The following is a 22806-nucleotide window of genomic DNA, read 5'->3' as shown; positions in this document are numbered from 1 at the left end:
AATTCTGTGATAATCCACTAGGACACGTGAATTTCACTCACACAGGTAAGCTTCTATATTCATTGAGCAGTGTTCTGACACTCTTTTAGGTGAGTCAGCTAAGGGGTATTCCGGAGTGCTTTGAGGCTTACAGTGAAAACGAAAGTATTTTCAGACAGATACTGGAGAGAAGATATCTGAGGAGCTCTTTGGTGACATGTGTCTTCCACTCATAGAGTTGTAGTTTTCTTCTGATAGAGTATTGCGGAATCCCATTTGGAGAAAACGCTACCAGTGGACATTCCAGAGTATATGGATGGCTATGGTGAAAGAGGAAATATACTCAGAAAAATACTGGAAAGAAGCTTTCTGTGAAACTGCTATGTGATAGACATATCTATTCATCTCACATAGAGAAAATTTTCTTTATGTTACACAGTTTTGAACCTGCGTCATGTACAGATTCATCAAGGGACATTTGGGAACGCATTCAGGTGTATGGTGTAAAAGGAGAAATCGTCAGACAAAAACTGAGAGAAGCTTTCAGAGAAGCTGCTTTGTGGTGTGTGCATTCCACTGAGGGAGTTATACCTCTTTCATCATAAAATAGTGTTTCAACAAGGTTCTTCTGAAAGTGAAAAAGCGATATTTTGCAACGTGTTGAAAACTATTGTGAAAGTGAAATATCCTGAAATAAAACCCAGAAAGAAGCATTCCAAGAAAATGCTCTCTAACGTGTGCATTCATTTCAGAGAATTAAAGCTTACACTACATTGCCCAGTTTGGAAACTCTGTCTTTGAGGAATGCTTGAGGTGTTATTAAGAGGCGCCCCTGGGCTTGTGGTGAGTAAGGAAATGACTTCCGATGAAAACTGGAGAGAAGCTTTCAGACAAACTGCTTTGTGATGTGTGTATTCATCTCATAGAGTTACATCATCCTTTGGCTTGGCGGTTTGAAATCACTGTTTCTGTGGAACCTGAGAAAGAACATTTGGGATCACTCTTAAGAATATGTTGAAATAGAAATATCCTCCTATAGAAACCAGAAAAAACTTTCTGTGAAACTGCTCCAGGTCATATCAAGTCCACTCGCACAGTTAAGCTTCTATTTTCAGTGAGCAGTATCCTAACACTCTTTTACCTGAGTCAGCTGAGGGATAATCGAGAGCGCTTTGAGGCTAACAGTTAAAAAAGTAATATCTTCAGATAGATACTCGAGAGGAGATGTATGAAGAAATGCTTGTGACATACGCATTTGCCACACAGAGTTAAACTTTTTATCTCATAGGGGTTTATGGAACCTCATTGAAAGAAATAGGTACCGGGGACATTCAGGAGTATATTTACTGCTATGATGGAAAAGGAAATATCCTGAGACAAAAACTGAAAGAAACTTTCTGTGAACCTGCTTTGTGAGAGATATGTCTATTCATCTCACATAGATGAAACTGCCTTTCTATTACGAAGTTTTGAAACTGCATCTTGGACGGATGCACGAAGGGACATTCAGGAGCACATAGAAGCTGGTGGGGAAATAGGAGATATCTTCAGATAACAATTGGAGAGAAACATTCTGAGAAACTGCTTTGTGATGTCTGCATTCCCCTCAGGGAACTATACCTCTTTTCTCACATTCAGTGTTTGAACACTGTTTATGTAAAAGTGAAAAAGTGATACTTTGCAGCGTATTGAAGACTCTGGCGAAAATTGAAATATCCGGAAATAAAACCCAGAAAAAAGGGTTCCAAGAAACTGCTGTCTGACGTGTACATTCACTTCAGAGTGTTAAAGCTTACGCTAAGTTGCCTCGTTTGGAAACTCAGTCTTTGAGGAAATTGTGAAGGGATATTAAGTGACACCCGGAGGGTTGTGCTGAGAAACGAAACATCTTCTGATGAAAACTCGAGAGAAACTTTCGGAGCAACTGCTTTGTAATGTGTGTATTCATCTCATAGAGTCAAATCATTCTTTGGATTGAGCAGTTTTAAATTGCTGTTTCTGTGAATCATGAAAAAGGACATTTGGGAATGCTCTGAATAATATGCTGTAAAAGAAATACCATCCGGGCCGGGTGCGGTCGTTCAAGCCTATAATCCCAGCACTATGGGAGGCCGAAACGGGCGGATCACAAAGTCAGGAGATCGAAACCATCCTGGCTAATACAGTGAAACACCGTCACTACTAAAAAATACAAAAAACCATCCAAGCGAGGTGGCAGGCGCCTGTAGTCGAAGCTACTCGGGAGGCTGAGGCAGGAGAATAGCATAAACCTGGGAGGCAGAGCTTACACTGAGCTGAGATCTGGCCACTGAACTGCAGCCTGGGCAGTAGAGCGAGACTCGTCTCAAAAAAAAAAAAAAAAAACCATCCGATAAATGCCAGAAAGAAATTGTCTGTGAAAGTTCTCTAGGTCGCTGGAATTCCACTCACACAGTATAGCTTCTGTTTCACGGAACAGTATTCTAACAATGTTTTAGTTTATTCAGCTAAGGCATATCAGGAGAGATTTGAGGCTTCCGGTGAAAATGGAAGTACCTTTAGATAGATACTGGAGGAAGATTTCCGAGGAGCGGCCTTGTGACGTGTGCATTCTACTCACAGAGATATACTTCTCTTCTCATGGATTAATGGAAAATCTCGTTTGGAGAAATAGTGACCAGGGGACATTCGGGAGTATATGAAAGGCTGTGGTGAAAAATGAACTATCCTCAGACAAAAACAGGAAAGAAGCTTTCTGTGAAACTCTTTTTGATAGATGTGTCCATTAGTTTCACATGGATGAAACTTTCTTTCTATTACGCAGTTTTGAAAGTGTGCCATGGACGAATTTGTGAAGGGACGTTCTCCAGGACATTCAGCTGTACAGTGAAATGGGAGTTATCTTCAGGTACAAACTGGAGAGGAGCTGTCTCAGAAAGTGCTTTGAGATATGTGCATTCCACTCAGGGATTTATTCCTCGTTTCTCCTAGGCAGCGTTTGAACACTATTGCTGTAAAACTGAAAAAGTGACATTTTGCATCCCATTGAAGACTATGGCGAAAAGTGAAGTATCCTGAAATAAAACCCAGAAATAAGGATTCCATGAAACTGTGCTGTGACATGTGCATTCATTTCAAAGAGTTAGAGTTTGCACTACTTTGCCCCATTTGGAGACTCTGTCTTTGAAGAATCTGTGAAAGGATATTAAGTGGCGCCCGGAGTCTTGTGGTGAGAAATGAAATGCCTTCCAATGAAAACTGGACAGAATCTTTCTGAGTAACTGCTTTGCAATATGTGTATGCATTTCAAAGAGTTAAATCATACTTTGGATTGAGCAGTTTGAACTCACTGTTTCTGTGGAATCTGAGACAGGACATTTGGGAACGCTCTTAACAATATGCTGAAAAGAAATACCCTGCGATAAAAAACAGAAGAAAACTTTCTGTGAAACTGCTCTTTGTCACGTGAAGTCCATTCGCACAGTTAAGCTTCGGTTTTCATTGGGCAGTATTCTAACACTCTTTTTGTTTACTCTGTGAAGTGTTATGCTATAACGGTCTGAGGCTTTCGGTGAAAAACCTTCAGATACATAGCGGAGAAGAGATTTCCGAGGAGCTGCTTTGTGACATGTGCATTCCACTCGCGGGGTTATACTGCTTTTCTCCTAGAATATTGGGGAATCCCATTTCGAGAAAACGCTACAAGGGGACATTCGAAAACCTACAGACTGCTATGTTGGAAAAGGAAATATCGTCAGAAAAATAGTGGAAAGAAGCTTTCTGTGAAACTGCATTGCAGCAGATATCTCTACTCGCCTCCCATAGATAAAACTTTTTTCTATTGGGCAGTTTTGAAATGCATAATGGACGGAAAAGTGAAGGGACATTAGGGAGTACATTCAGGCCTGTGTGGAAATAGGAGATATCTTCACATAAAAACTGGAGAGAAGACCTCTGAGAATCTGATTTTTGATATGTGCATTCCACATAGGGAATTGTAGCTCTTTTCTTATGAAGCAGTTTTTGAACTCTGCTCCTGGTAAACTGAAAAAGAGATGTTTTGCAGCGAATTGAAGAATTTGGCAAAATTTGAAGTATCCTGAATTAAAACCAGGAAAGCAGCGTTCTAAGAAACTCACCTCTCACATGTGCATTCACTTCAGAGAGGGAAAGCTTACACTACGTTGCCAGTTTAGAAGCTCTGTCCCTGAGGAATTTGTGAAGGGATATTAAGTGCTTCCCCTGGGCTTGTGTTGAGAAAGGAAACGTCACCAATGAAAACTGCAGAGAATTTTTCAGACTAACTGCTTTGTGATGTCTGTAATCATCTCATAAAGTTAAATCATTCTTTGGATTTGAGCAGTTTGATATCTGTGTTTCTGTGGAACCTGAGGAAGGCCATTTGGGATCGCTGTCAAGAATATGTTACAAAGAAACACCTTCCAATAAAAAAGAGAAGGAAACACTCTGTGATACTGCTCTAGGTCACGTGAACTCCACTATCATAGTTAAGCTCCTGTTTTCATTGAGCAGTATTCTAACACTGTTTTAGGTGAGTCAGCCAAGGAATAGTTGAGAGTGCCGTGAGGCTTACGGTGAAAACGAAAATATCTTCAGACAGATACTGGAGAGAAGTTATCTGAGGATCTGCTTTGTGATGTGTGAATTACACTCATAGAGTTATAGTTTTCTTCTCATAGAGTAGAGCGGAATCCCATTTGGAGAAAATGCTACCAGGGGACATTCGAGAGTATAAGGATGGCTATGGTGAAAAAGGAAATATACTCAGAAAAAAACTGGAAAGAAGATTTCTGTGAAACTGCTATGTGATAGATATGTCTATTCATCTCACATAGACAAAATTTTCTTTATATGATGCAGTTTTGAATCTGTGTCATGGACAGATTCCCAAAGGGATATTTGGAAGCACTTTCAGTCGTATGGTGTAAAAGGAGATATCATCAGACAAAAACTGGAGAGAAGCTTTCTGAGAAACTGCTGTGTGGTGTGTGCATTCCACTGAGGGAGTTATACCTCTTTCATTATAAGGTAGTGTTTGAACAATGTTAATCTGATAGTGAAAAAGTGATATTTTGCAATGCGTTCAAAACTATCACGAAAAGTGAAATATCCTGAAATAAAACCCAGAAACGTGTGCATTCATTTTAGAGCATTAAAGTTTACACTACATTGCCCAGTTTAGAATCTTTGTCTTTGAGGAATCTTTGAGGTGTTATGAAGGGGCGCCCCTGGGCTTGTGGTGAGTAAGGAAATGACTTCCTATGAAAACTGGAGAGAAGCTGTCAGGGCAGCTGCTTTGTGATGTGTGTATTCATCTCGTAGCGTTACATCATTCTTTGGATTGAGCAGTTTGAAATCAATGTTTCTGTGGAAACTGACAAAGAACATTTGGGAACGCTCTTAAGAATATGCTGAAAAAGAAATATCCTAAGATAAACACCAGAAGGAAACATTCTGAGAAAGCGCTGCAAGTCATATCCAGTCCACTCACACATGTAAGCTTCCATTTTCATTGAGCGGTATACTAACACTGTTTTACGTGAGTCAGCTAAGGCATAATCGGAAGCACTTTGAGCCTAATGGTGAAAACGGAAATATCCTCAGACAGATACTCGAGAGGAGATTGATGAAGAAATGCTTTGTGATGCATGCATTTCCCACACAGAATTAAAATTTTCTTCTCCTAGGAGTTTATGGAATCCCTTTGGAAGTAATAGCTACCGGGGACATTCAACAGTATATTTACTGCTATGGTGGAAAAGGAAATATTCTCAGACAAAAAGTGGAAAGAAACTTTCTGTGAAACTGCTTTGTGACAGATATGTCTATTCATCTCACATAGGTGAAACCGTCCTCGTATTACGCAGTTTTGAGACTGCATCATGGACGAATTCACGAAGGGACATTCTGGATCACAAACAGGCTGGTGGGGAAATAGGAGATATCTTCACATAACAATTGGAGAGAAAATTTCTGAGAAACTGATTTGTGATGTCTGCATTCCAGCCAGGGAGTTATACTTCTTCTCTCACAAGGCAGTGTTTGGACACTCTTCCTGTAAGAGTGAAAAAGAGATACTTTGCAGCGTATTGACGACTATGGTGAAATTGAAATATCCGGAAAGAAAACCCAGAAAAAAGCGTTCAAATAAACTCCTGTCTGACGTGTACATACATTTCAGAGTGTTAAAGCTCATACTATGTTGCCCAGTTTGGAAACTCTGTCTTTGTGGAAATTGTGAAGCGATATTAAGTGACACCCCAAGGCTTGTGGTGAGATAGGAAACGTCTTCCGATAAAAACTGGAGAAAAACTTTCAGAGCAACTACTTTGTGATGTGTGTATTCATTTCATAGAGTTAAATTGTTCTTTGGATTGAGCAGTTATAAATCGCTGTTTCTGTGATACCTCAGAAATGGCATTTGGGATCGCTCTTAATAATATGCTGAAAAAGAAATACCATCTGATAAATGACAAAAGGAGACTGTCTGTGAAACTTCTCTAGGTCGCTTGAATTCCACTCGCACAGTTAAGCTTCTATTTTCATTGAGCTGTATTCTAACAATGTTTTAGTTTAATCAGCTAAGGGATACTCGGGAGTGTTTTGAGGCTTCTGCAGAAGGTGGAAAAGTATTTAGATAGATAATGGAGGAAGATGTCCAAGGAACGGCCTTGTGATGTGTGCATTCTACTCAGAGAGATATACTTTTCTTCTTATAGAAAAACGTACAATCCCGTTTGGATAAAAAGTCGCCAGGGGACATTCAGGAGTAAATGAAAGGCTATGGTGAAAAAGGAACTATACTCAGACGAAAACTGGAAAGACGCTTTCTGTGAAACTGCTTTGTGTTAGATATGTCTATTCATTTCAAATGGATAAAACTTTCTTTCTATTATGCGGCTTTGAAAGTCTGCCATGGATGAGTTCATGAAGGGATGTTCGGCAGGACATTCAGGTGTATGGTAAAAAGGGAATCATCTTCTGATAAAAATTGGAGAGAAGCTGTCTGAGAAAGTGCTTTGAGATGCGTGCATTCCACTCAGGGATTTATACCTCTTTTCTGATAAGGCATTGTTTGAACACTGTTCCTGTAAAACTGAAAAAGTGACCTTTAGCAGCGCATTGGAGACTATGGTGAAAAGTGAAATATCCTGAAATAAAACCCAGAAAGAGGTATTCCACGAAACTGCGCTCTGACATGTGCTTCATTTCAGAAAGTTAACATTTACCGTACGTTCTCCCGATTGGAAGGTCTGTCTTTGTGGAATCTGTGAAGGGACATTAAGTGGTTCCCCTGGGCTTGTGGTGAGAAAGGAAATGTCTTCCAACGAAAACTGCAGAGAAGCTTACAGACCAAATGCTTTCTGATATGTGTAATCATCTCATAGAGTTAAATCATTCTTTGGATTGAGCAGTTTGATATCTCTGTTTCTGTGGAACCTGAGCAAGGACATTTTAGAATGCTCTGAAGAACATGTGAAAAGGAAATACCCTCCAATTAAAAAGAGAAGGAAACACTCTGTGATACTGCTCTAGTTCAGATGAATTCCACTTGTACAGTTAAGCTTCTGTTTTTAATGAGTAATATTCTAACACTCTCTTAGCTGTGTCCTCTAAGGGATACTAGGGAGCATTTTGAGGCTTACAGTGAAAACGAAAATGTGTCCAGACAGATACTGGAGAGAAGATATCTGAGGAGATGTTTTGTGACATGTGAATTCCACTCATAGAGTTATAGTTTTCTTCTCATAGAGTACTGCGGAACCCCGTTTGTAGAAAATGCTACAGGGGACATTCAACAGTATATGGACAGCTATAGTGAAAGAGGAAATATACTCAGGAAAAAACTGGAAAGATTCCTTCTATGAAACTGCTATGTGATAGATATGTCTATTCATCTCACATAGAGAAAATTTTCTTTATATTACGCAGTTCTGAAACTGCATGATGGACAGATTCGCGAAGGAACATTTCGGAGCACATTCAGGCATACGGTGGAAAAGGGGATATCATTAGACAAAAAGTGGAGAGAAGCTTTTTGAGGAACTGCTTTGTGGTGTGTTCATTTCACTGAGGGAGTTATACCTCTTTCTTCATAAGGCAGTGTTTGAACGAGGTTCTTCTGAAAGGGAAAATGTGATATTTTCCAACGTGTTGAAAACTATTGCGAAATGTGAAATATCCTGAAATAAAACCCAGAAAGAAGCGCTCCAAGACAATGCTCTCTAACGTGTGCATTCATTTCAGAGCATTAAAGCTTACAGTACAGTGCCCTGTTCGGAAGCTCTGTCTTTGAGGAATCTTTGAAGTGTTATTAAGAGGCACCCGTGTGCTTGGGCTTGTGGTTAGTAAGGAAACGACTTCTGATGAAAACTGGAGAGAAGCTTTTGGGGCAGCTGCTTTGTGATGTGTGTATTCATCTCATAGCGTTACATCATTCTTTGGATTGAGCAGTTTGAAATCAATGTTTCTGTGGAACCTGAGAAATAACATTTGAGAATGGTCTTAAAAATATGCTGAAAAAGAAATATCCTCCGATAAAAACCAGAAGGAAACATACTGAAAAACCGCTCCAGGTCATATCAAGTCCACTCACACAGGTAAGCTTCCGTTTTCATTGAGCAGTATCCTAACACTGTTTTACTTGATTCAGCTAAGGGATAATCGGGAGCACTTTGAGGCTAATGGTGAAAACGGAAATATCTTCAGATATATACTCCAGAGTACATTGATGTAGAAATGCTTTGTGACTATGCATTTCAGAAACAGAGTTGCACTTTTCTTCTCATAGGGGTTTATGGAATCTCATTGAAAGAAATAGCAACCTGGGACATTCTGGAGTATATTTACTGCTATGGTGGAAAAGGAAATATTCTCAGACAAAAACTGGAAAGAAATTTTCTGTGAAACTGCTTTGTGACAGATATGACTATTCATCTCACATAGATGAAACTGTCTTTCTATTATGCAGTTTTGAAACTGCATCATGAATGGATTCATGAAGGGACATTCGAGAGCACATACAGGCTGGTGTGGAAATAGGAGTTATCTTCAGAAAACAATTTGAGAGAAACGTTCTGAGAAACTGCTTTGTGATGTCTGCATTCCACTCAGGGAGTTATACCTCTTTTCTTGCAAGGCAGTGTTTGAACACTGTTCCTGCAAAAGTAAAAAAGAGATATTTTGCAGCGTATTGAAGGCTATGGCGAAAATTGAAATATCCGCCCCTAAAACCCAGAAAAAAGCGTTCCAAGAAACTGGTCTCTTTCGTGTACATTCATTTCAGAGTGCTAAAGCTGACACTAAGTCACCCAGTTTGGAAACTCTGTCTTTGTAGAAATTGTGAAGGGATATTAAGTGACACCCGGAGGCTTGTGGTGAGAAAGGAAACGTTTTCCGATAAAAACTGGAGATAAACTTTCAGAGCAACTGCTTTGTGATGTGCATATTCATTTCCTAGAGTTAAATCGTTCTTCGGATTGATCAGTTTTAAATCGCTGTTTCTGTGATACCTATGAAAAGACATTTGGGAACACGCTTAATAGTATGCTGAAAAAGAAACACCACCCGATAAACGCCAGAAGGAATATGCCTGTGAAACTTCTCTAGGTTGCTTGAATTCCATTCGAACAGTTAAGCTTCTGTTTTCATTGCACAGTACTCTAACAATGTTTTAGGTTAATCAGTTAAGGGATAGTCGGGAGCGATTTGAGGCTTCCAGTGAAAACAGAAATATCTTTAGATAGATACTGGAGGAAGATTTTTGAGGAGTGGCCTTGTGACATCTGCATTCTACTCACAGGGATATACTTTTATTCTCATAGGGGAATGGGAAATCCCACTTGGAGAAAAAGTGACCAGGGGATATTCGGGTGTGTATGAAAGGCTATGGTGAAAAAGGAACTATCCTCAGACAGAAACTGGAAAGAAGCTTTCTGTGAAACTTCATTGTGATAGATATGTCTATTATTTTCACATGGAAAAAACTTTCTTTCCATTATGCAGTTTTGAAAGGGTGCCATGAACGGATTCCTGAAGGGACTTTCACCAAGATATTCAGGCATATGGTGAAAGGGAGTTATCTTCAGATATAAACTGAAGAGAAGCTGTCTGAGAAAGTGCTTTGAGATGTGCGCATTGCACTCAGGGTTTTATACCTCTTTTCTCATAAGGCAGTGTTTGAACACTGTTCCTGTAAAACTCAAACTCTGATATTTTGTGTGCATTGAAGATTGTGGTGTAAAGTGAAATATCCTGACATAAAACCCAGAAAGAGGTATTCCACAAAAATGCACTCTGACTTGTGCATTCATTTCAGAGAGGTAAAGTTTACTGTACGTTGTACCATTTGGAATCTCTGTCTTTGTGGAAGCTGTGAAGGGACATTAAGTGGTCTTTGTGAGCTTGTGGTGACAAAGGAAACGTCTTCCAATGAAAACTGCAGAGAAGTTTTCAGAGCAACTGCTTTGTGATGTGTGTAATCATCTCATAGAGGTAAATCATTATTTGGCTTCAGCAGTTTGTTATCTCTGTTTCTGTGGAACCTGAGCAGAGACATTTGGGAATGCTCTTAAGAATATATGTAATCGAAACACCTTTTAATAAAAAAGAGAAGGAAACAGTCTGTGATAGTGTTATAATTCACGTGTATACAACTATCACAGTTAAGCTTTTGTTTTCATTGAGCAGTATTCTAACACTGTTTTATGTGAGTCAGCTAAGGGACACTCGGGAGCGCTTTGAGGCTTACGGTGAAAATGAAAATATCTTCAGACCGATACTGGAGAGAAGATATCTGAGGAGCTGCATGGTAACGTGTGAATTCCATTCATAGAGTTATAGTTTTCTTCTCATAGAGTATTGTGCACACTCGTTTGGAGAAAACGATACCAGGGGACATTTGAGACTATAAGGATGCCTATGGTGAAAAAGGAAATATACTCTGAAAAAAACTGGAAAGAAGCTTTCTGTGAAACTTCTATGTGATAGATATTTCTATTCATCCAACATATAGAAAATTTTTTTTATATTACGCAGTTTTGAAACTGCGTCATGGACAGCTTCACAAAGGGACATTTCAGAGCACATTCAGGCATACGGTGTAAAAGGAGATATCATCAGAGAAAAATTGGAGAGAAGCTTTCTGAGAAACTGCTTTGTGGTGTGTGCATTCCACTGAGGGAGTTATACCTCTTTCATCATAAGGCAGTGTTTGAACGAGGTTCTTCTGAAAGTGCAAAAGTGATATTTTTCAACACGTTGAAAACTATTGCGAAAAGTGAAATATCCTGAAATAAAATCCAGAAAGAAGCATTCCAAAACAATGCTCTCTAACGTGTTCATTCATTTCAGAGCGTTAAAGCTTACACTACAGTGCCCATTTTCGAAGCTCTACTTTTGAGGAATCTTTGAGGTGTTATTAAGAGGCACCCCTGGGCTTGTGGTTATTAAGGAAATGACTTCTGATGAAAACTGGAGAGAAGCTTTTGGAGCAGCTACTTTGTGATGTGTGTATTCATGTCACAGTGTTAAATCATTCTTCGGATTGAGCAGTTTGTAATCAATGTTGATGTGGAACCAGAGAAAGAACATCTGGAAATGCTCTTAAGAAGATGCTGAAAAAGAAATATCCTCCAATAAAAACCAGAAGGAAACATTCGGCAAAACCGCTTCAGGTCATATCAAGTCCACTCGCACAGGTAAGCTTCCGTTTTCATTGAGAAGTATCCTAACACTGTTTTACATGAGTCAGCTAAGGGATAATCGGGCGCACTTTGAGGCTAATGGTCAAAACGGAAATATCTTCAGGGATATATTCCAGAGGAGATTAATGTAGAAATGCTTTGTGATGTAAGCATTTCAGACACAGAGTTGCACTTTTCCTCTCATAGGGGTTTATGGAATCTCATTGAGAGAAATAGCTCCTGGGGACATTCTGGAGTATATTTACTGCTATGGTGGAAAAGGAAATATCCTCAGACAAAAACTGTAAAGAAACTTTCTGTGAAACTGCTTCGTGACAGATATGTCTATTCATCTCACATAAATGAAACTGTCTTTCTATTACGCAGTTTTGAAACTGCATTGTGGACGGATTTGTGAAGGGACATTCGAGAGCACATACAGGCTGGTGTGGAAATAGGAGTTATCTTCAGAAAACAATTTGAGAGAAACGTTCTGAGAAACTGCTTTGTGATGTCTGCATTCCACTCAGGGAGTTATACCTCTTTTCTCACAAGGCAGTGTTTGAACAGTGTTCCTGTAAATGTGAAAAAGAGACATTTTGCAGCGTATTGAAGGCTATGGCGAAAATTGAAATATCCAGAAATAAAACCCAGAAAAAAGCATTCCAAGAAACTGCTCTCTGATGTGTACATTCATTTCAGAGTGTTAAAGCTGGCACTAAGTCACCCAGTTTGGAAACTCTGTCTTTGTAGAAATAGTAAAGGGATATTAAGTGACACCTGGAGGCTTGTGGTGAGAAAGGACACGTCTTCCGATAAAAACTGGAGAGAAACTTCTGGTGCAACTGCTTTGTGATGGGTGTATTCATTTCCTAGTGTTAAATCGTTCTTTGGATTGATCAGTTTTAAATCACTGTTTCTCTGATACCTGAGAAAGGACATCTGGGAACACTCTTAATAGTATGCTGAAAAAGAAACACCACCCAATAAACGCCAGAAGGAATCTGCCTGTGAAACTTCTCTAGGTTGCTTGATTTCCACTCGAACAGTTAAGCTTCTGGTTTCATTGAGCAGTACTCTAACAATGTTTTAGGTTAATCAGATAAGGGATAATAGGGAGCAATTTGAGGCTTCCGGTGAAAATGGAAATATCTTTAGATAGATACTGGAGGACGAGTTCTGAGGAGCGATTTTGTGACGTGTGCATTCCACTCACAGACATGTACTTTTCTTCTCATAGAGGAATGGGAAATCCCATTTGGGGAAAAAGCGACCAGGGGACTTTCATGAGTTTATGAAAGGCTATGGTGAAAAAGGAACTATCCTCAGACAAAAACTGGAAGGAAGCTTTCTGTGAAACTGCCTTGTGATAGATATATCTGTTCATTTCACATGGATAAAACTAACTTTCTATTACGCTGTTTTGAAACTGTATCATGGACGGATTCGCGAAGGCATGGTCGTCAGGACATTCAGGCGTACGGAGAAAAGAGAGTCATCTTCAGGTAAAAACTGGAGAGAAGCTGTCTGAGAAAGTGCTTTGAGATGTGTGCATTCCACTCAGGGATCTATACCTCTTTTCTCATAAGGCAGTGTTTGAACACTGTTCCTGTAAAAGTGAAAAAGTGACATTTTGCAGTGCTTTGAGTACTATGGCGAAAAGTCAAATATCCTGAAATTAAACCCAGAAAGAAGGATTCCAGGGAACTGCGCTCTGACGTGTGCATTCATTTCAGACAGTTAAAATTTACACTACGTTGCCCTGTTTGTAAACTCTGTCTTTGAAGAATCTGTGAAGGGATATTAAGTGGCGCCTGGAGTCTTCTGGTGAGAAAGGAAACGACGTCCATTGAAAACTGGACAGAATTTTTGGAGTAACTGCTATAGAATGTGTGTACGCATCTCAACAAATTAAATCATTGTTTGGATTGAGCAGTATGTTGTCACTGATTCTGTTTAACCTGAGAAAGGACATTTGGGAACGCTCTTAGAATGTGTTGAAAAAGAAATACCTTCCGATAAAAAGCAGAAGAAAACTTTCTCTGAAACTGCTCTTTGTCACGTGAAGTTCACTAAAGATTTGGTTTTCATTGAGCAGTATTCTAAAACTGTTTTTCTTCAGTCTTTGAAGTGGAACTTCTGAGCTGGAACGCTCTGAGGCTTTCGGTGAAAAAGGATACATCTTCAGATACATACTGGAAAGAAGATTTCCAACGAGCTGCTTTGTGACATGTGCATTCCACTCACAGGGTTATCCTTTTTTTCTCCTAGAAGATTGGAAAATCCCATTTGGAGAAAAAGCTACAAGGGGACATTCGGGAATACAAGGATGGCTCTGGTTAAAAAGGAAATATCATCAGACAAATAGTGGAAAGAAGCTTTTTGTGAAAATGCGTGGTGGTAGATATTTCTATTCACCTCACATAGATAAAACCTTCTTCTATTACGCTATTTTGAAATCACGAAATGAATGGAAACGTGAAGGGACATTAGGGAGCACATTCAGTCCTGTGTGGAAATAGGAGATATCTACACATAAAAACTGGAGAGAAGCTTTCTGAGAAACTGCTTGGTGATGTGTGCATTCCACTCAGGAAATTGTACCTCTTTTCTCATAAGGGACTTTTTGAACACTGCTGCTATGAAAATGAAAAAGGGATATTTTGAAGCAAATTGAAGACTTTGGCGAACTGTGAAATATCTGGAATTAAAAAAGGAAAGAAGCGATCTAAGAAATTCCCTTGTGACGTGTGCATTCATTTCAGAGAGTTTAAGCTTACACTATGTTCCCCAGCTGGGAAGCTCTGTCTTTGAGGAATTTGTGAAGGGATAATAAGTGGTTCCCTTGAGCTTGTGGTGATAAAGAAACATCTTCCAATGAAAACTGAAGAGAATTTTTCAGAGCAACTTCTTGGTGATGTGTGTCATCATCCCATATACTTCAATCATTGTTGGGATTGAGCAGTTTGATATCTCTCTTTCTGTGGTACCTGAGCAGAAACATTTGGGAGCACTCTCAAAATTATGTGACAAAGAAATACCCTCCAATAAAATAGAGAAGGAAACATTCTGTGATACTGTGCTAGGTTGCGTGAATTCCACTTGCACCATTAAGCTTCTGCTTTCATTTAGCAGTATTCTAACACTCTTTTAGGTGAGTCAGCTAAGGGATACTCGGGAGTGCTCTGAGGCTTACGGTGAAAACGAAAATATCTACAGACAGATACTGGAGATAAGATATCTGAGGAGCTGCTTGGTGACGTGCGAATTCCACTCATAGAGTTATAGTTTTTTTCTCATATAGTATTGTGGAATCCTGTTTGGATAAAATGCTACCAGAGTACATTCGAGAGTATATGGACGGCTATGGTGAAAAAGGAAATATACTGAGAAAAAAACTGGAAAGAAGCTTTCTATGAAACTGCTATGTGATAGATATGTCTATTCATCTCACATAGAGAAAATTTTCTTTATATTACACAGTTTTGAATCTGCGTCATGCATGGATTCGTGAAGGGAGGTTCGGCAGGACATTCAGGCATACGGTGAAAAGAGAGTTATCTTCGTATAAAAACCGGAAGGAAGCTATAGTGAAAGTGCTTGAGATGTGTTCATTCCACTCAGTGATTTATACCACTTTTCTCATAAGGCAGTGTTTGAACACTGTCCCAGCAAAACTGAAAATGTGACATTGTACAGTGCATCGAAGGCTATGGCGAAAATTGAAATATCCTGAAAAAAAACCGAGAAAGAATCATGCCAAGAAACTCCACTCTGACATGTGCATTCATTTCAGAGAGTCAAATTTACACTTCGTTGCCCCTTTTGGAACCTCTCTCTTTGAAGAATATGTGAAGGGATATTAAGTGGTGCCCGAAGGCTTGCAGTGAGAAAGGAAACGCCTTCTGATGAAAACTGGACAGAATATTTCGGAGTAATTCGTTTGTAATGTGTGTGCGCATCTCATAGAAATAAATCATTCTTTGGATTGAGCAGTTTGAACTCACTGTTGTGGAAACTGAGAAAGGAGATTTTGGAGTGCTCTTAAGAATATGCTGGAAAAGAAATACCCTCCGATAAAAAACAGAAAAAACTCTCTGTGAAAGTGCACTTTGTCACGTGAAGTCCATTCACACAGTTAAGCTTCGATTTTCATTGAGCAGTATTCTAACACTCTTTTTGTTTAGTTTGTGAAGTGATAGGCTGGAGCACTCTGAGGCTTTCAGTGAAAAAGGAAACCTCTTCAGATACATATAGGGAAAGAAGATTTCTGAGGATCTGCTTTGTGACATGGGCATTCCACTCACAGGGTTATACTTCTTTTCTCCAAAAAGATTGGAGAATCCCGTTTGGAGAAAAAGCTACAAGGGGACATTCGAGAATATATGGACTCCTATGGTGAAAAAGGAAATATCATCAGACAAAAACGGGAAAGAAGATTTTTGTGAAAATGCGTTGTGGTAGATATGTCTGCTCACCTCCCATAGAAAAAACTTTTTTCTGTTATGCAGTTTTGAAACTGTGTAATGGACAGAAACACAAAGGGACATCAGGGAGCACATTCAGGCCTGTGGGGAAATAGGAGATATCTTCACATAAAAACTGGAGAGATGATCTCTGAGAATCTGCTTTGTGATGTGTGCATTCCACACAGGGAATAATACCTCTTTTCTCATGAGTCAGTTTTCGAACACTGTTCCTGGAAAAGTAAAAAAGGGATAGTTTGCAGCGAATTGAAGACTTTGGTGAAATGTGAAATATCCTGAAATAAAACCAGGAAAGGAGTGTTCTAAGAAACTCATCTGTCACATGTGCATTCATTTCAGAGAGGTAAAGCTTACACTATTGCGTAATGAATGGAAACAAGAAGGGAAATTTGAGAGAAAATTCCGGCCTTTGGGGCAATAGGAGATATCTTCACATAAAAACTGGAGAGAAACACTCTGAAAAATTGCTTTGTGATGTATGCATTCCAAGGCCTGAATGTGCTCCCTAAAGTCGCTTCATTTTTCCGTCCATTACATCGTTTCAAAACAACGTAATAGAGAAAAGTTTTATCTATGGGTGGTGAATAGAGATATCTACCACAACGCAGTTTCACAGAAAGTTTCTTTCCAGTTTTTGTCTGATGATATTTCCTTTTTCAACATAGTAGTCCATATATTCCCGAATGTCCCCTTCTAGCTCTTTCTCCAAACGGGATTCCCCAATCTTCTAGGAGAAAAAAAGTAAAACCCTGTGAGTGGAATGCACGTCACAAAAGAGCTCCTCAGAAATCTTCTCTCCGGTATGTATCTGAAGTTGTTTCCTTTTTCACCGAAAGCCTCAGAGTGCTCCAGCATATTACTTCACAGACTAAACATAAACAGTGTTAGAAAACTTCTCAATGAAAACAGAAGCTTAACTGTGCGAGTGGACTTCATGTGACAAAGTGGAGTTTCACAGAAAGTTTTCTTCTGTTTCTTATCGGAGGGTATTTCTTTTTCAGCATATTCTTAAGAACGTTCCCAAACGTCCTTTCTCAAGTTCCACAAAAACAATGAGTTCAACCTGCTCAATCCAAAGTATGATTTAATTCTATGAGATGCATTCACAGGTTACAAAGCAGTTACTCCGAAAGATTCTTTCAAGTTTTCATTGGAAGGCATTTCCTTTCTCACCACAATCCTCCGAGTGCCACTTAATATCCCTTCGCAGATTCTTCAAAGACAGAGTTTCCAAAGGGAGCAACGAAGTGTAATCTTTAACTCTCTGAAATGAATGCCCACGTCAGAGCGCAGTTTCTTGGAATCATTCTTTCTTTGTTTTATTTCTGGATATTTCACATTTCGCCATAGTGTTCAATGGGCTGCAAAATGTCACTTTTTTAGTTTACAGAAACAGTGTTCAAACACTGCCTTATGAAAAAAGAGGTATAAATCCCTGAGTGGAATGCCCACATCTCAAAGCAATTTCAGACAGCTTCTCTCCAGTTTGTATCTGAAGATAACTGCCGTTTCACTGTACGCCTGAATGTCCTGCCGAATTTCCCTTTGCAAATCCGACCATGATGCAGTTTCAAAACTGCGTAATAGAAAGAAAATTTATCCATGTGAAGTGAATAGACAAACCTATCACAAAGCAGTTTCACAGAAAGCTTCTTTCCAGTATTTGTCTGTGAATAGTTCCTTTTTCACCATAGCCTTTCATATACTCACTCCCGAATGTCCCCTGTTCGCTTTTTCTCCAAATGGGATTTCCCATTCCTCTATGAGGAGGAAACTATATCTCTGTGAGTAGAATGCACACGTCACAAGGCCGCTCCTCGGAAATCTTCCTCCAGTATCTATCCGAAAATATTTCCTTTTTTGCCGGAAGCCTCAAATCGCTCCCGAGTATTCCTTACCTGATTAACCTAAAACATTGTTAGAATACTGCTCAATGAAAACAAAAGCTTTACTGTGCAAGTGGAATTTAAGCAACCTAGAGAAGTTTCACAGACCGTTTCCTTCTGGCGTTTATCAGATGGTATTTTTTTCAGCATATTATTTAGAGCATTAACAAATATCCAGAGCAACAGTGATTTAAAACTGCTCAATTCAAAGAACAATTTCACTCTGTGAGATGAATACACACATCTCAACGCAGTTGCTCCGAAAGTTTCTCTCCAGTTTTCATTGGAAGACGTTTCCTTTCCAACCACAATCCTCCAGGTGTCACTTAATATCCCTTCACAATTTCCTGAAAAACCGATTTTTCAAACTGGGCGACTTAGGGTAAGCTTTAATACACTGAAATGAATGTACACGTCAGAGAGCAGTTCCCTGGAATGCTTTTCTCTGGGTTTCATTTCCAGATATTTCAATTTTCGCCAGAGTCTTCAATAAGATGCAAACTATCTCTTTTTCAACTTTACAGGAACAGTGTTCAAACACTGCCTGTGAGAAAAGAGGTATAACTCCCTGAGTGGAATGCAGACATCACAAAGAAGTTTCTCAGAAACTTTCTCTCCAATTGTTATCTGAACATATCTCCTACTTCCCCACCAGCCTGTATATGCTTCCGAATGTCCCTTCATGAATCCGTCCGTGATGCAGTTTCAAAACGGCGTAATAAAAAACAGTTTCATCTATGTGAGATGCATAGACATATCTGTCACAAAACAGTTTCACAGAAAGTTTCTTTCAAGTTATTGTGTGAGAATATTTCCTTTACCACCATAGCAGTAAATAAACTCCTGAATGTCCCCGGCAGCTATTTCTCCCATGGGATTCCATAAACCCCTATGAGAAGAAAAGTTTAACTCTGTGTGGGAAATGCATACGTCACAAAGCATTTCTTCATACATCTCCTCTCGAGTATCTATCTGAAGATATTTCTGTTTTCACCATTAGCCTCAAAGCGCTCCCAATTGTCCCTTAGCTGACCCATGTAAAGCAATGTTAGCATACTGCTCAATGGAAACGGGAGATTAACTGTGCGAGTGGACTTGATATGACCTGGAGCGGATTCACAGAATGTTTCCTACTGATTTCTATCGGAGGATATTTTTTTCAACATATTCTTAGGAGAATTCCCACGTGTTCTTTCTCAGGTTCCACAGAAACATGGATTTCAAACTACTCAATGCAAAGAATGATGTAACGTTATGAGATGAATACACACATCACAAAGCAGTTGCTCTGAAATCTTCTCTCCAGTTTTCATCGGAGGTCATTTCTTTACTCACAACCAGCCCAGGGTCGCCTTTTAATAACAGCTCAAAGATTTCTCAAAGACAGATTTTCAAAAGTGGGCAATGTAGTGTAAAGTTTATCTCTCTGAAATGAATGCACAAGTTGGAGAGAATTTCCCTGGAACCATTCTTTCTGGGTTTTATTTCAGGATACTTCATTTTTCACGATAGTTTTCAATGCACTGCAAAGCATCACTTTTTCACTTTCAGAAGAACCTTGTTCAAACACTGCCTTATGCTGAAAACTGCATCACTTCCTCAGTAGAATGCACACTCCACAAAGTGGTTTCTCAGAAAGCTTCTCTACAGTTTTTGTCTGACGATATCTCCTTTTACACTATACTCCAGAATGTGCTTCCAAATGTCCCTTCGTGAAATTGCTCATGACTCACTTTCAAAACTGCGTAATATACAGAAAATTTTCTCTATGTGAGATGAATAGACACATCTATCACACAGCAGTTTCACAGAAAACTTCTTTCCAGTTTTTTTCTGAATATATTTCTTCTTTCACCATAGCTGTCCATATACTCTCTAATGTCCCCTGTAGCGTTTTCTCCAAACGGATTCCGCAATACTCTATGAGAAGAAAACTGTAACTCTGTGATTGGAATTCACACATCACAAAGCAGATCCTCAGATATCTTCTCTCCGGTATCTGTCTGAAGATATTTTCGTTTTCACCGTAAGCCTCAAAGCGTTCCCAAGTATCCCTTAGCTGACTCTCCTATAGAGTGTTAGAATACTGCTCAATGAACACAGAAGCTTAACTGTGCGAGTGGAATTCACATGATTTAGAGCAGTATCACAGAGTGTTTCCTTCTCTTTTTTAACGGAGGGTGTTTCTTTTTCACATATTTTTGAGAGCGTTCCCAAATGTTCTTGCTCAGGTTCCACAGAAGCAGAGATATCAAAATGCTCAATCCAAAGAATGATTTAACTCTATGAGATGATTACAAACATCAAAAAGTAGTTGCTCTGAGAACTTCCCTGCAGTTTTCATCGGAAGACGTTTCCTTTCTCACCTCAAGCCCAGGGGAACCACTTAATATTCCTTCACAAATTCCTCAAAGACAGAGCTTCCAAACTGGGCAACGTAGTTTAAGCTTTATCTCTCTAAAATGAATGCGCACGTCAGAGAGGAGTTTCTTAGAACGCTCCTTTCCTGGTTTTATTTTAGGATATCTCACATTTCGACAAAGTCTTCAATTTGCTGCAAAATATCCCTTTCTGACTTTTACAGAAACATTGTTCAAAAAGTGCCTAATGAGAAAAGAGGTAAGTGCCTGAGTGGAATGCACACATCACCAGGAAGTTTCTCACAAAGCTTCTCTGCAGTTTTTATATGAGGCTATCTCCTAATTCCCCACAGGACTGAATGTCTCCCTAATGTCCCTTCGCGTTTCCGTCCATTACGCAGTTGGGAAAGTATGTAATAGAAAAAAGTTTTATCTATGGGAGGTGAAAAGACATATCTACCCCAACGCAGTTTCACAGAAAGCTTCTTTCCAGTTTTTGTCTCATGATATTTTCTTTTTCAACATAGTAGTCCGTATATTCCCGAATATTCTCTTGTAGCTCTTTCTTCAAACGGGATTACCCAATCATCTAGGAGAAAAAAAGGATAACCCTGTGAGTGGAATGCACATGTCACAAAAGAGCTCCTGGGAAATCTTCTCTCCCGTATGTATCTGAAGTTGTTTCCTTTTTCACCGAAAGCCTCAGAGCACCCCTGCATATCACTTCACAGACAAAACAAAAACAGTGTTAGAATACTGCTCAATCAAAATTGAAGCTTAACTGTGCGAGTTGACTTCACGTGACAAAGAGCAGTTTCACACAAAATTTTCTTTCTGGTTTCTTTCAGACGGTATTTCCTTTTCAGAATATTCTTCAGAGTGTTCCCAAATGTCCTTTCTCAGGTTTCACAAAAAAAGTGAGTTCAAACTACTCAATCTAAAGAATGATTTAATTCTATAAGATGCATACACACGTTAAAGAGCAAAGAGCAGTTACTCCAAAAGATTCTGTCTGGTTCTCATCGGAAGGCATTTCCTTTCTCACCAGAAGCCTTTGGGCACCACTAAATATGCCTTCACAGATTCTTCAAAGACAGTTTCCAAACGGGGCAATGAAGTGTAAACTTTAACTCTCTGAAATGAATGCACACGACAGAGTGCAGACTCTTGGAATCCTTCTTTCTAGGTTTTATTTCAGGATATTTCACTTTTCGCCATAGTCTTCAATGCACTGCAAAATGTCATTTTTCAGTTTTACAGGAACAGTGTTCAAACGCTGCCTTATGAGAAAACAGATATAAATCCCAGAGTGGAGTGCACACATCTCAAAGCACTTTCTCAGACAGCCTCTCTCAAGTTTTTGTCTGATGATACCTCCTTTTACACCGTACGCCTGAATGTCCTTCCAAATGTCCCTTCACGAATCTGTCCATGGTGCAATTTCAAAATTGCATAATAGAAAGAAAGTTTTCTCTATGTGAGATGAATAGATATATCTATCACAAAGCTGTTTCACATTAAAGCTTCTTTCCAGTTTTTGTCTGAGGATAGTTCCTTTTACAACATAGCCTTTCATGTACTCCCGAATGTCCTCTGGTAGCTTTTTCTCCAAACTGGATTTCCCATTCCTCTATGAGAAGAAAAGTATATCTCTGTCGGTTGAATGCAGATGTCACAAGGCCGCTCCTCAGAAATCTTCCTCCAGTGTCTATCTAAAGATATTTTTGCTTTCACCAGATGCCTCAAATCGCTCTTGAATATCCCTTAGCTGATTAACCTAAAACATTGTTAGAATACTGCTCAATGAAAACGGAAGCTTAAATGTGCAAGTGGAAAACAGACGACCTAGAGAAGTTTCACAGACAGTTTCCTTCTGGCGTTTACGGGATGGTGTTTCTCTTCCAGCATATTATTAAGAGCGTTCCCAAATGTCCTGTCTCAGGTAATCACAAAAACAGTGATTTAAACCTGCTCAATGCAGAGAACGTTTTAACTTTATGAGATGAATATATACATAACAATGTAGTTGCTCCAATAATTTCTCTCCAGTTTTCATTGGAAGACGTTTCCTTTGTCACCACAAACCTCGATGTGTCACTTAATATCCCTTCACAATTCCCTCAAAGACAGAGTCTCCAAAATGGGCGACTTAGTGTCAGCTTTAACATTCTGAAATCAAGGTACACGTCAGAGAGCCATTGGTTGGAATGCTTTTTTCTGGGTTTTATTTCCGGATATTTCAATTTTCGCCATAGTCTTCAATACGCAGCAAAATATCTCTTTTTCACTTCGGAGTGATAAAGCTTGCGCTAAGTCACCCTGCTTGGAAAATCTGTCTTTGAGGAAATTGTGAAGGGATATTAAGTGACACCCAGAGGCTTGTGTTCAGAAAGGAAATGTCTTCCGATGA

Source organism: Piliocolobus tephrosceles, unplaced genomic scaffold (assembly GCF_002776525.5).
Source record: "Piliocolobus tephrosceles isolate RC106 unplaced genomic scaffold, ASM277652v3 unscaffolded_1160, whole genome shotgun sequence".
Classification (NCBI taxonomy): domain Eukaryota; kingdom Metazoa; phylum Chordata; class Mammalia; order Primates; family Cercopithecidae; genus Piliocolobus; species Piliocolobus tephrosceles.
The sequence above is the reverse complement of the archived record's forward strand: the minus strand, read 5'-3'. Positions refer to the sequence as shown.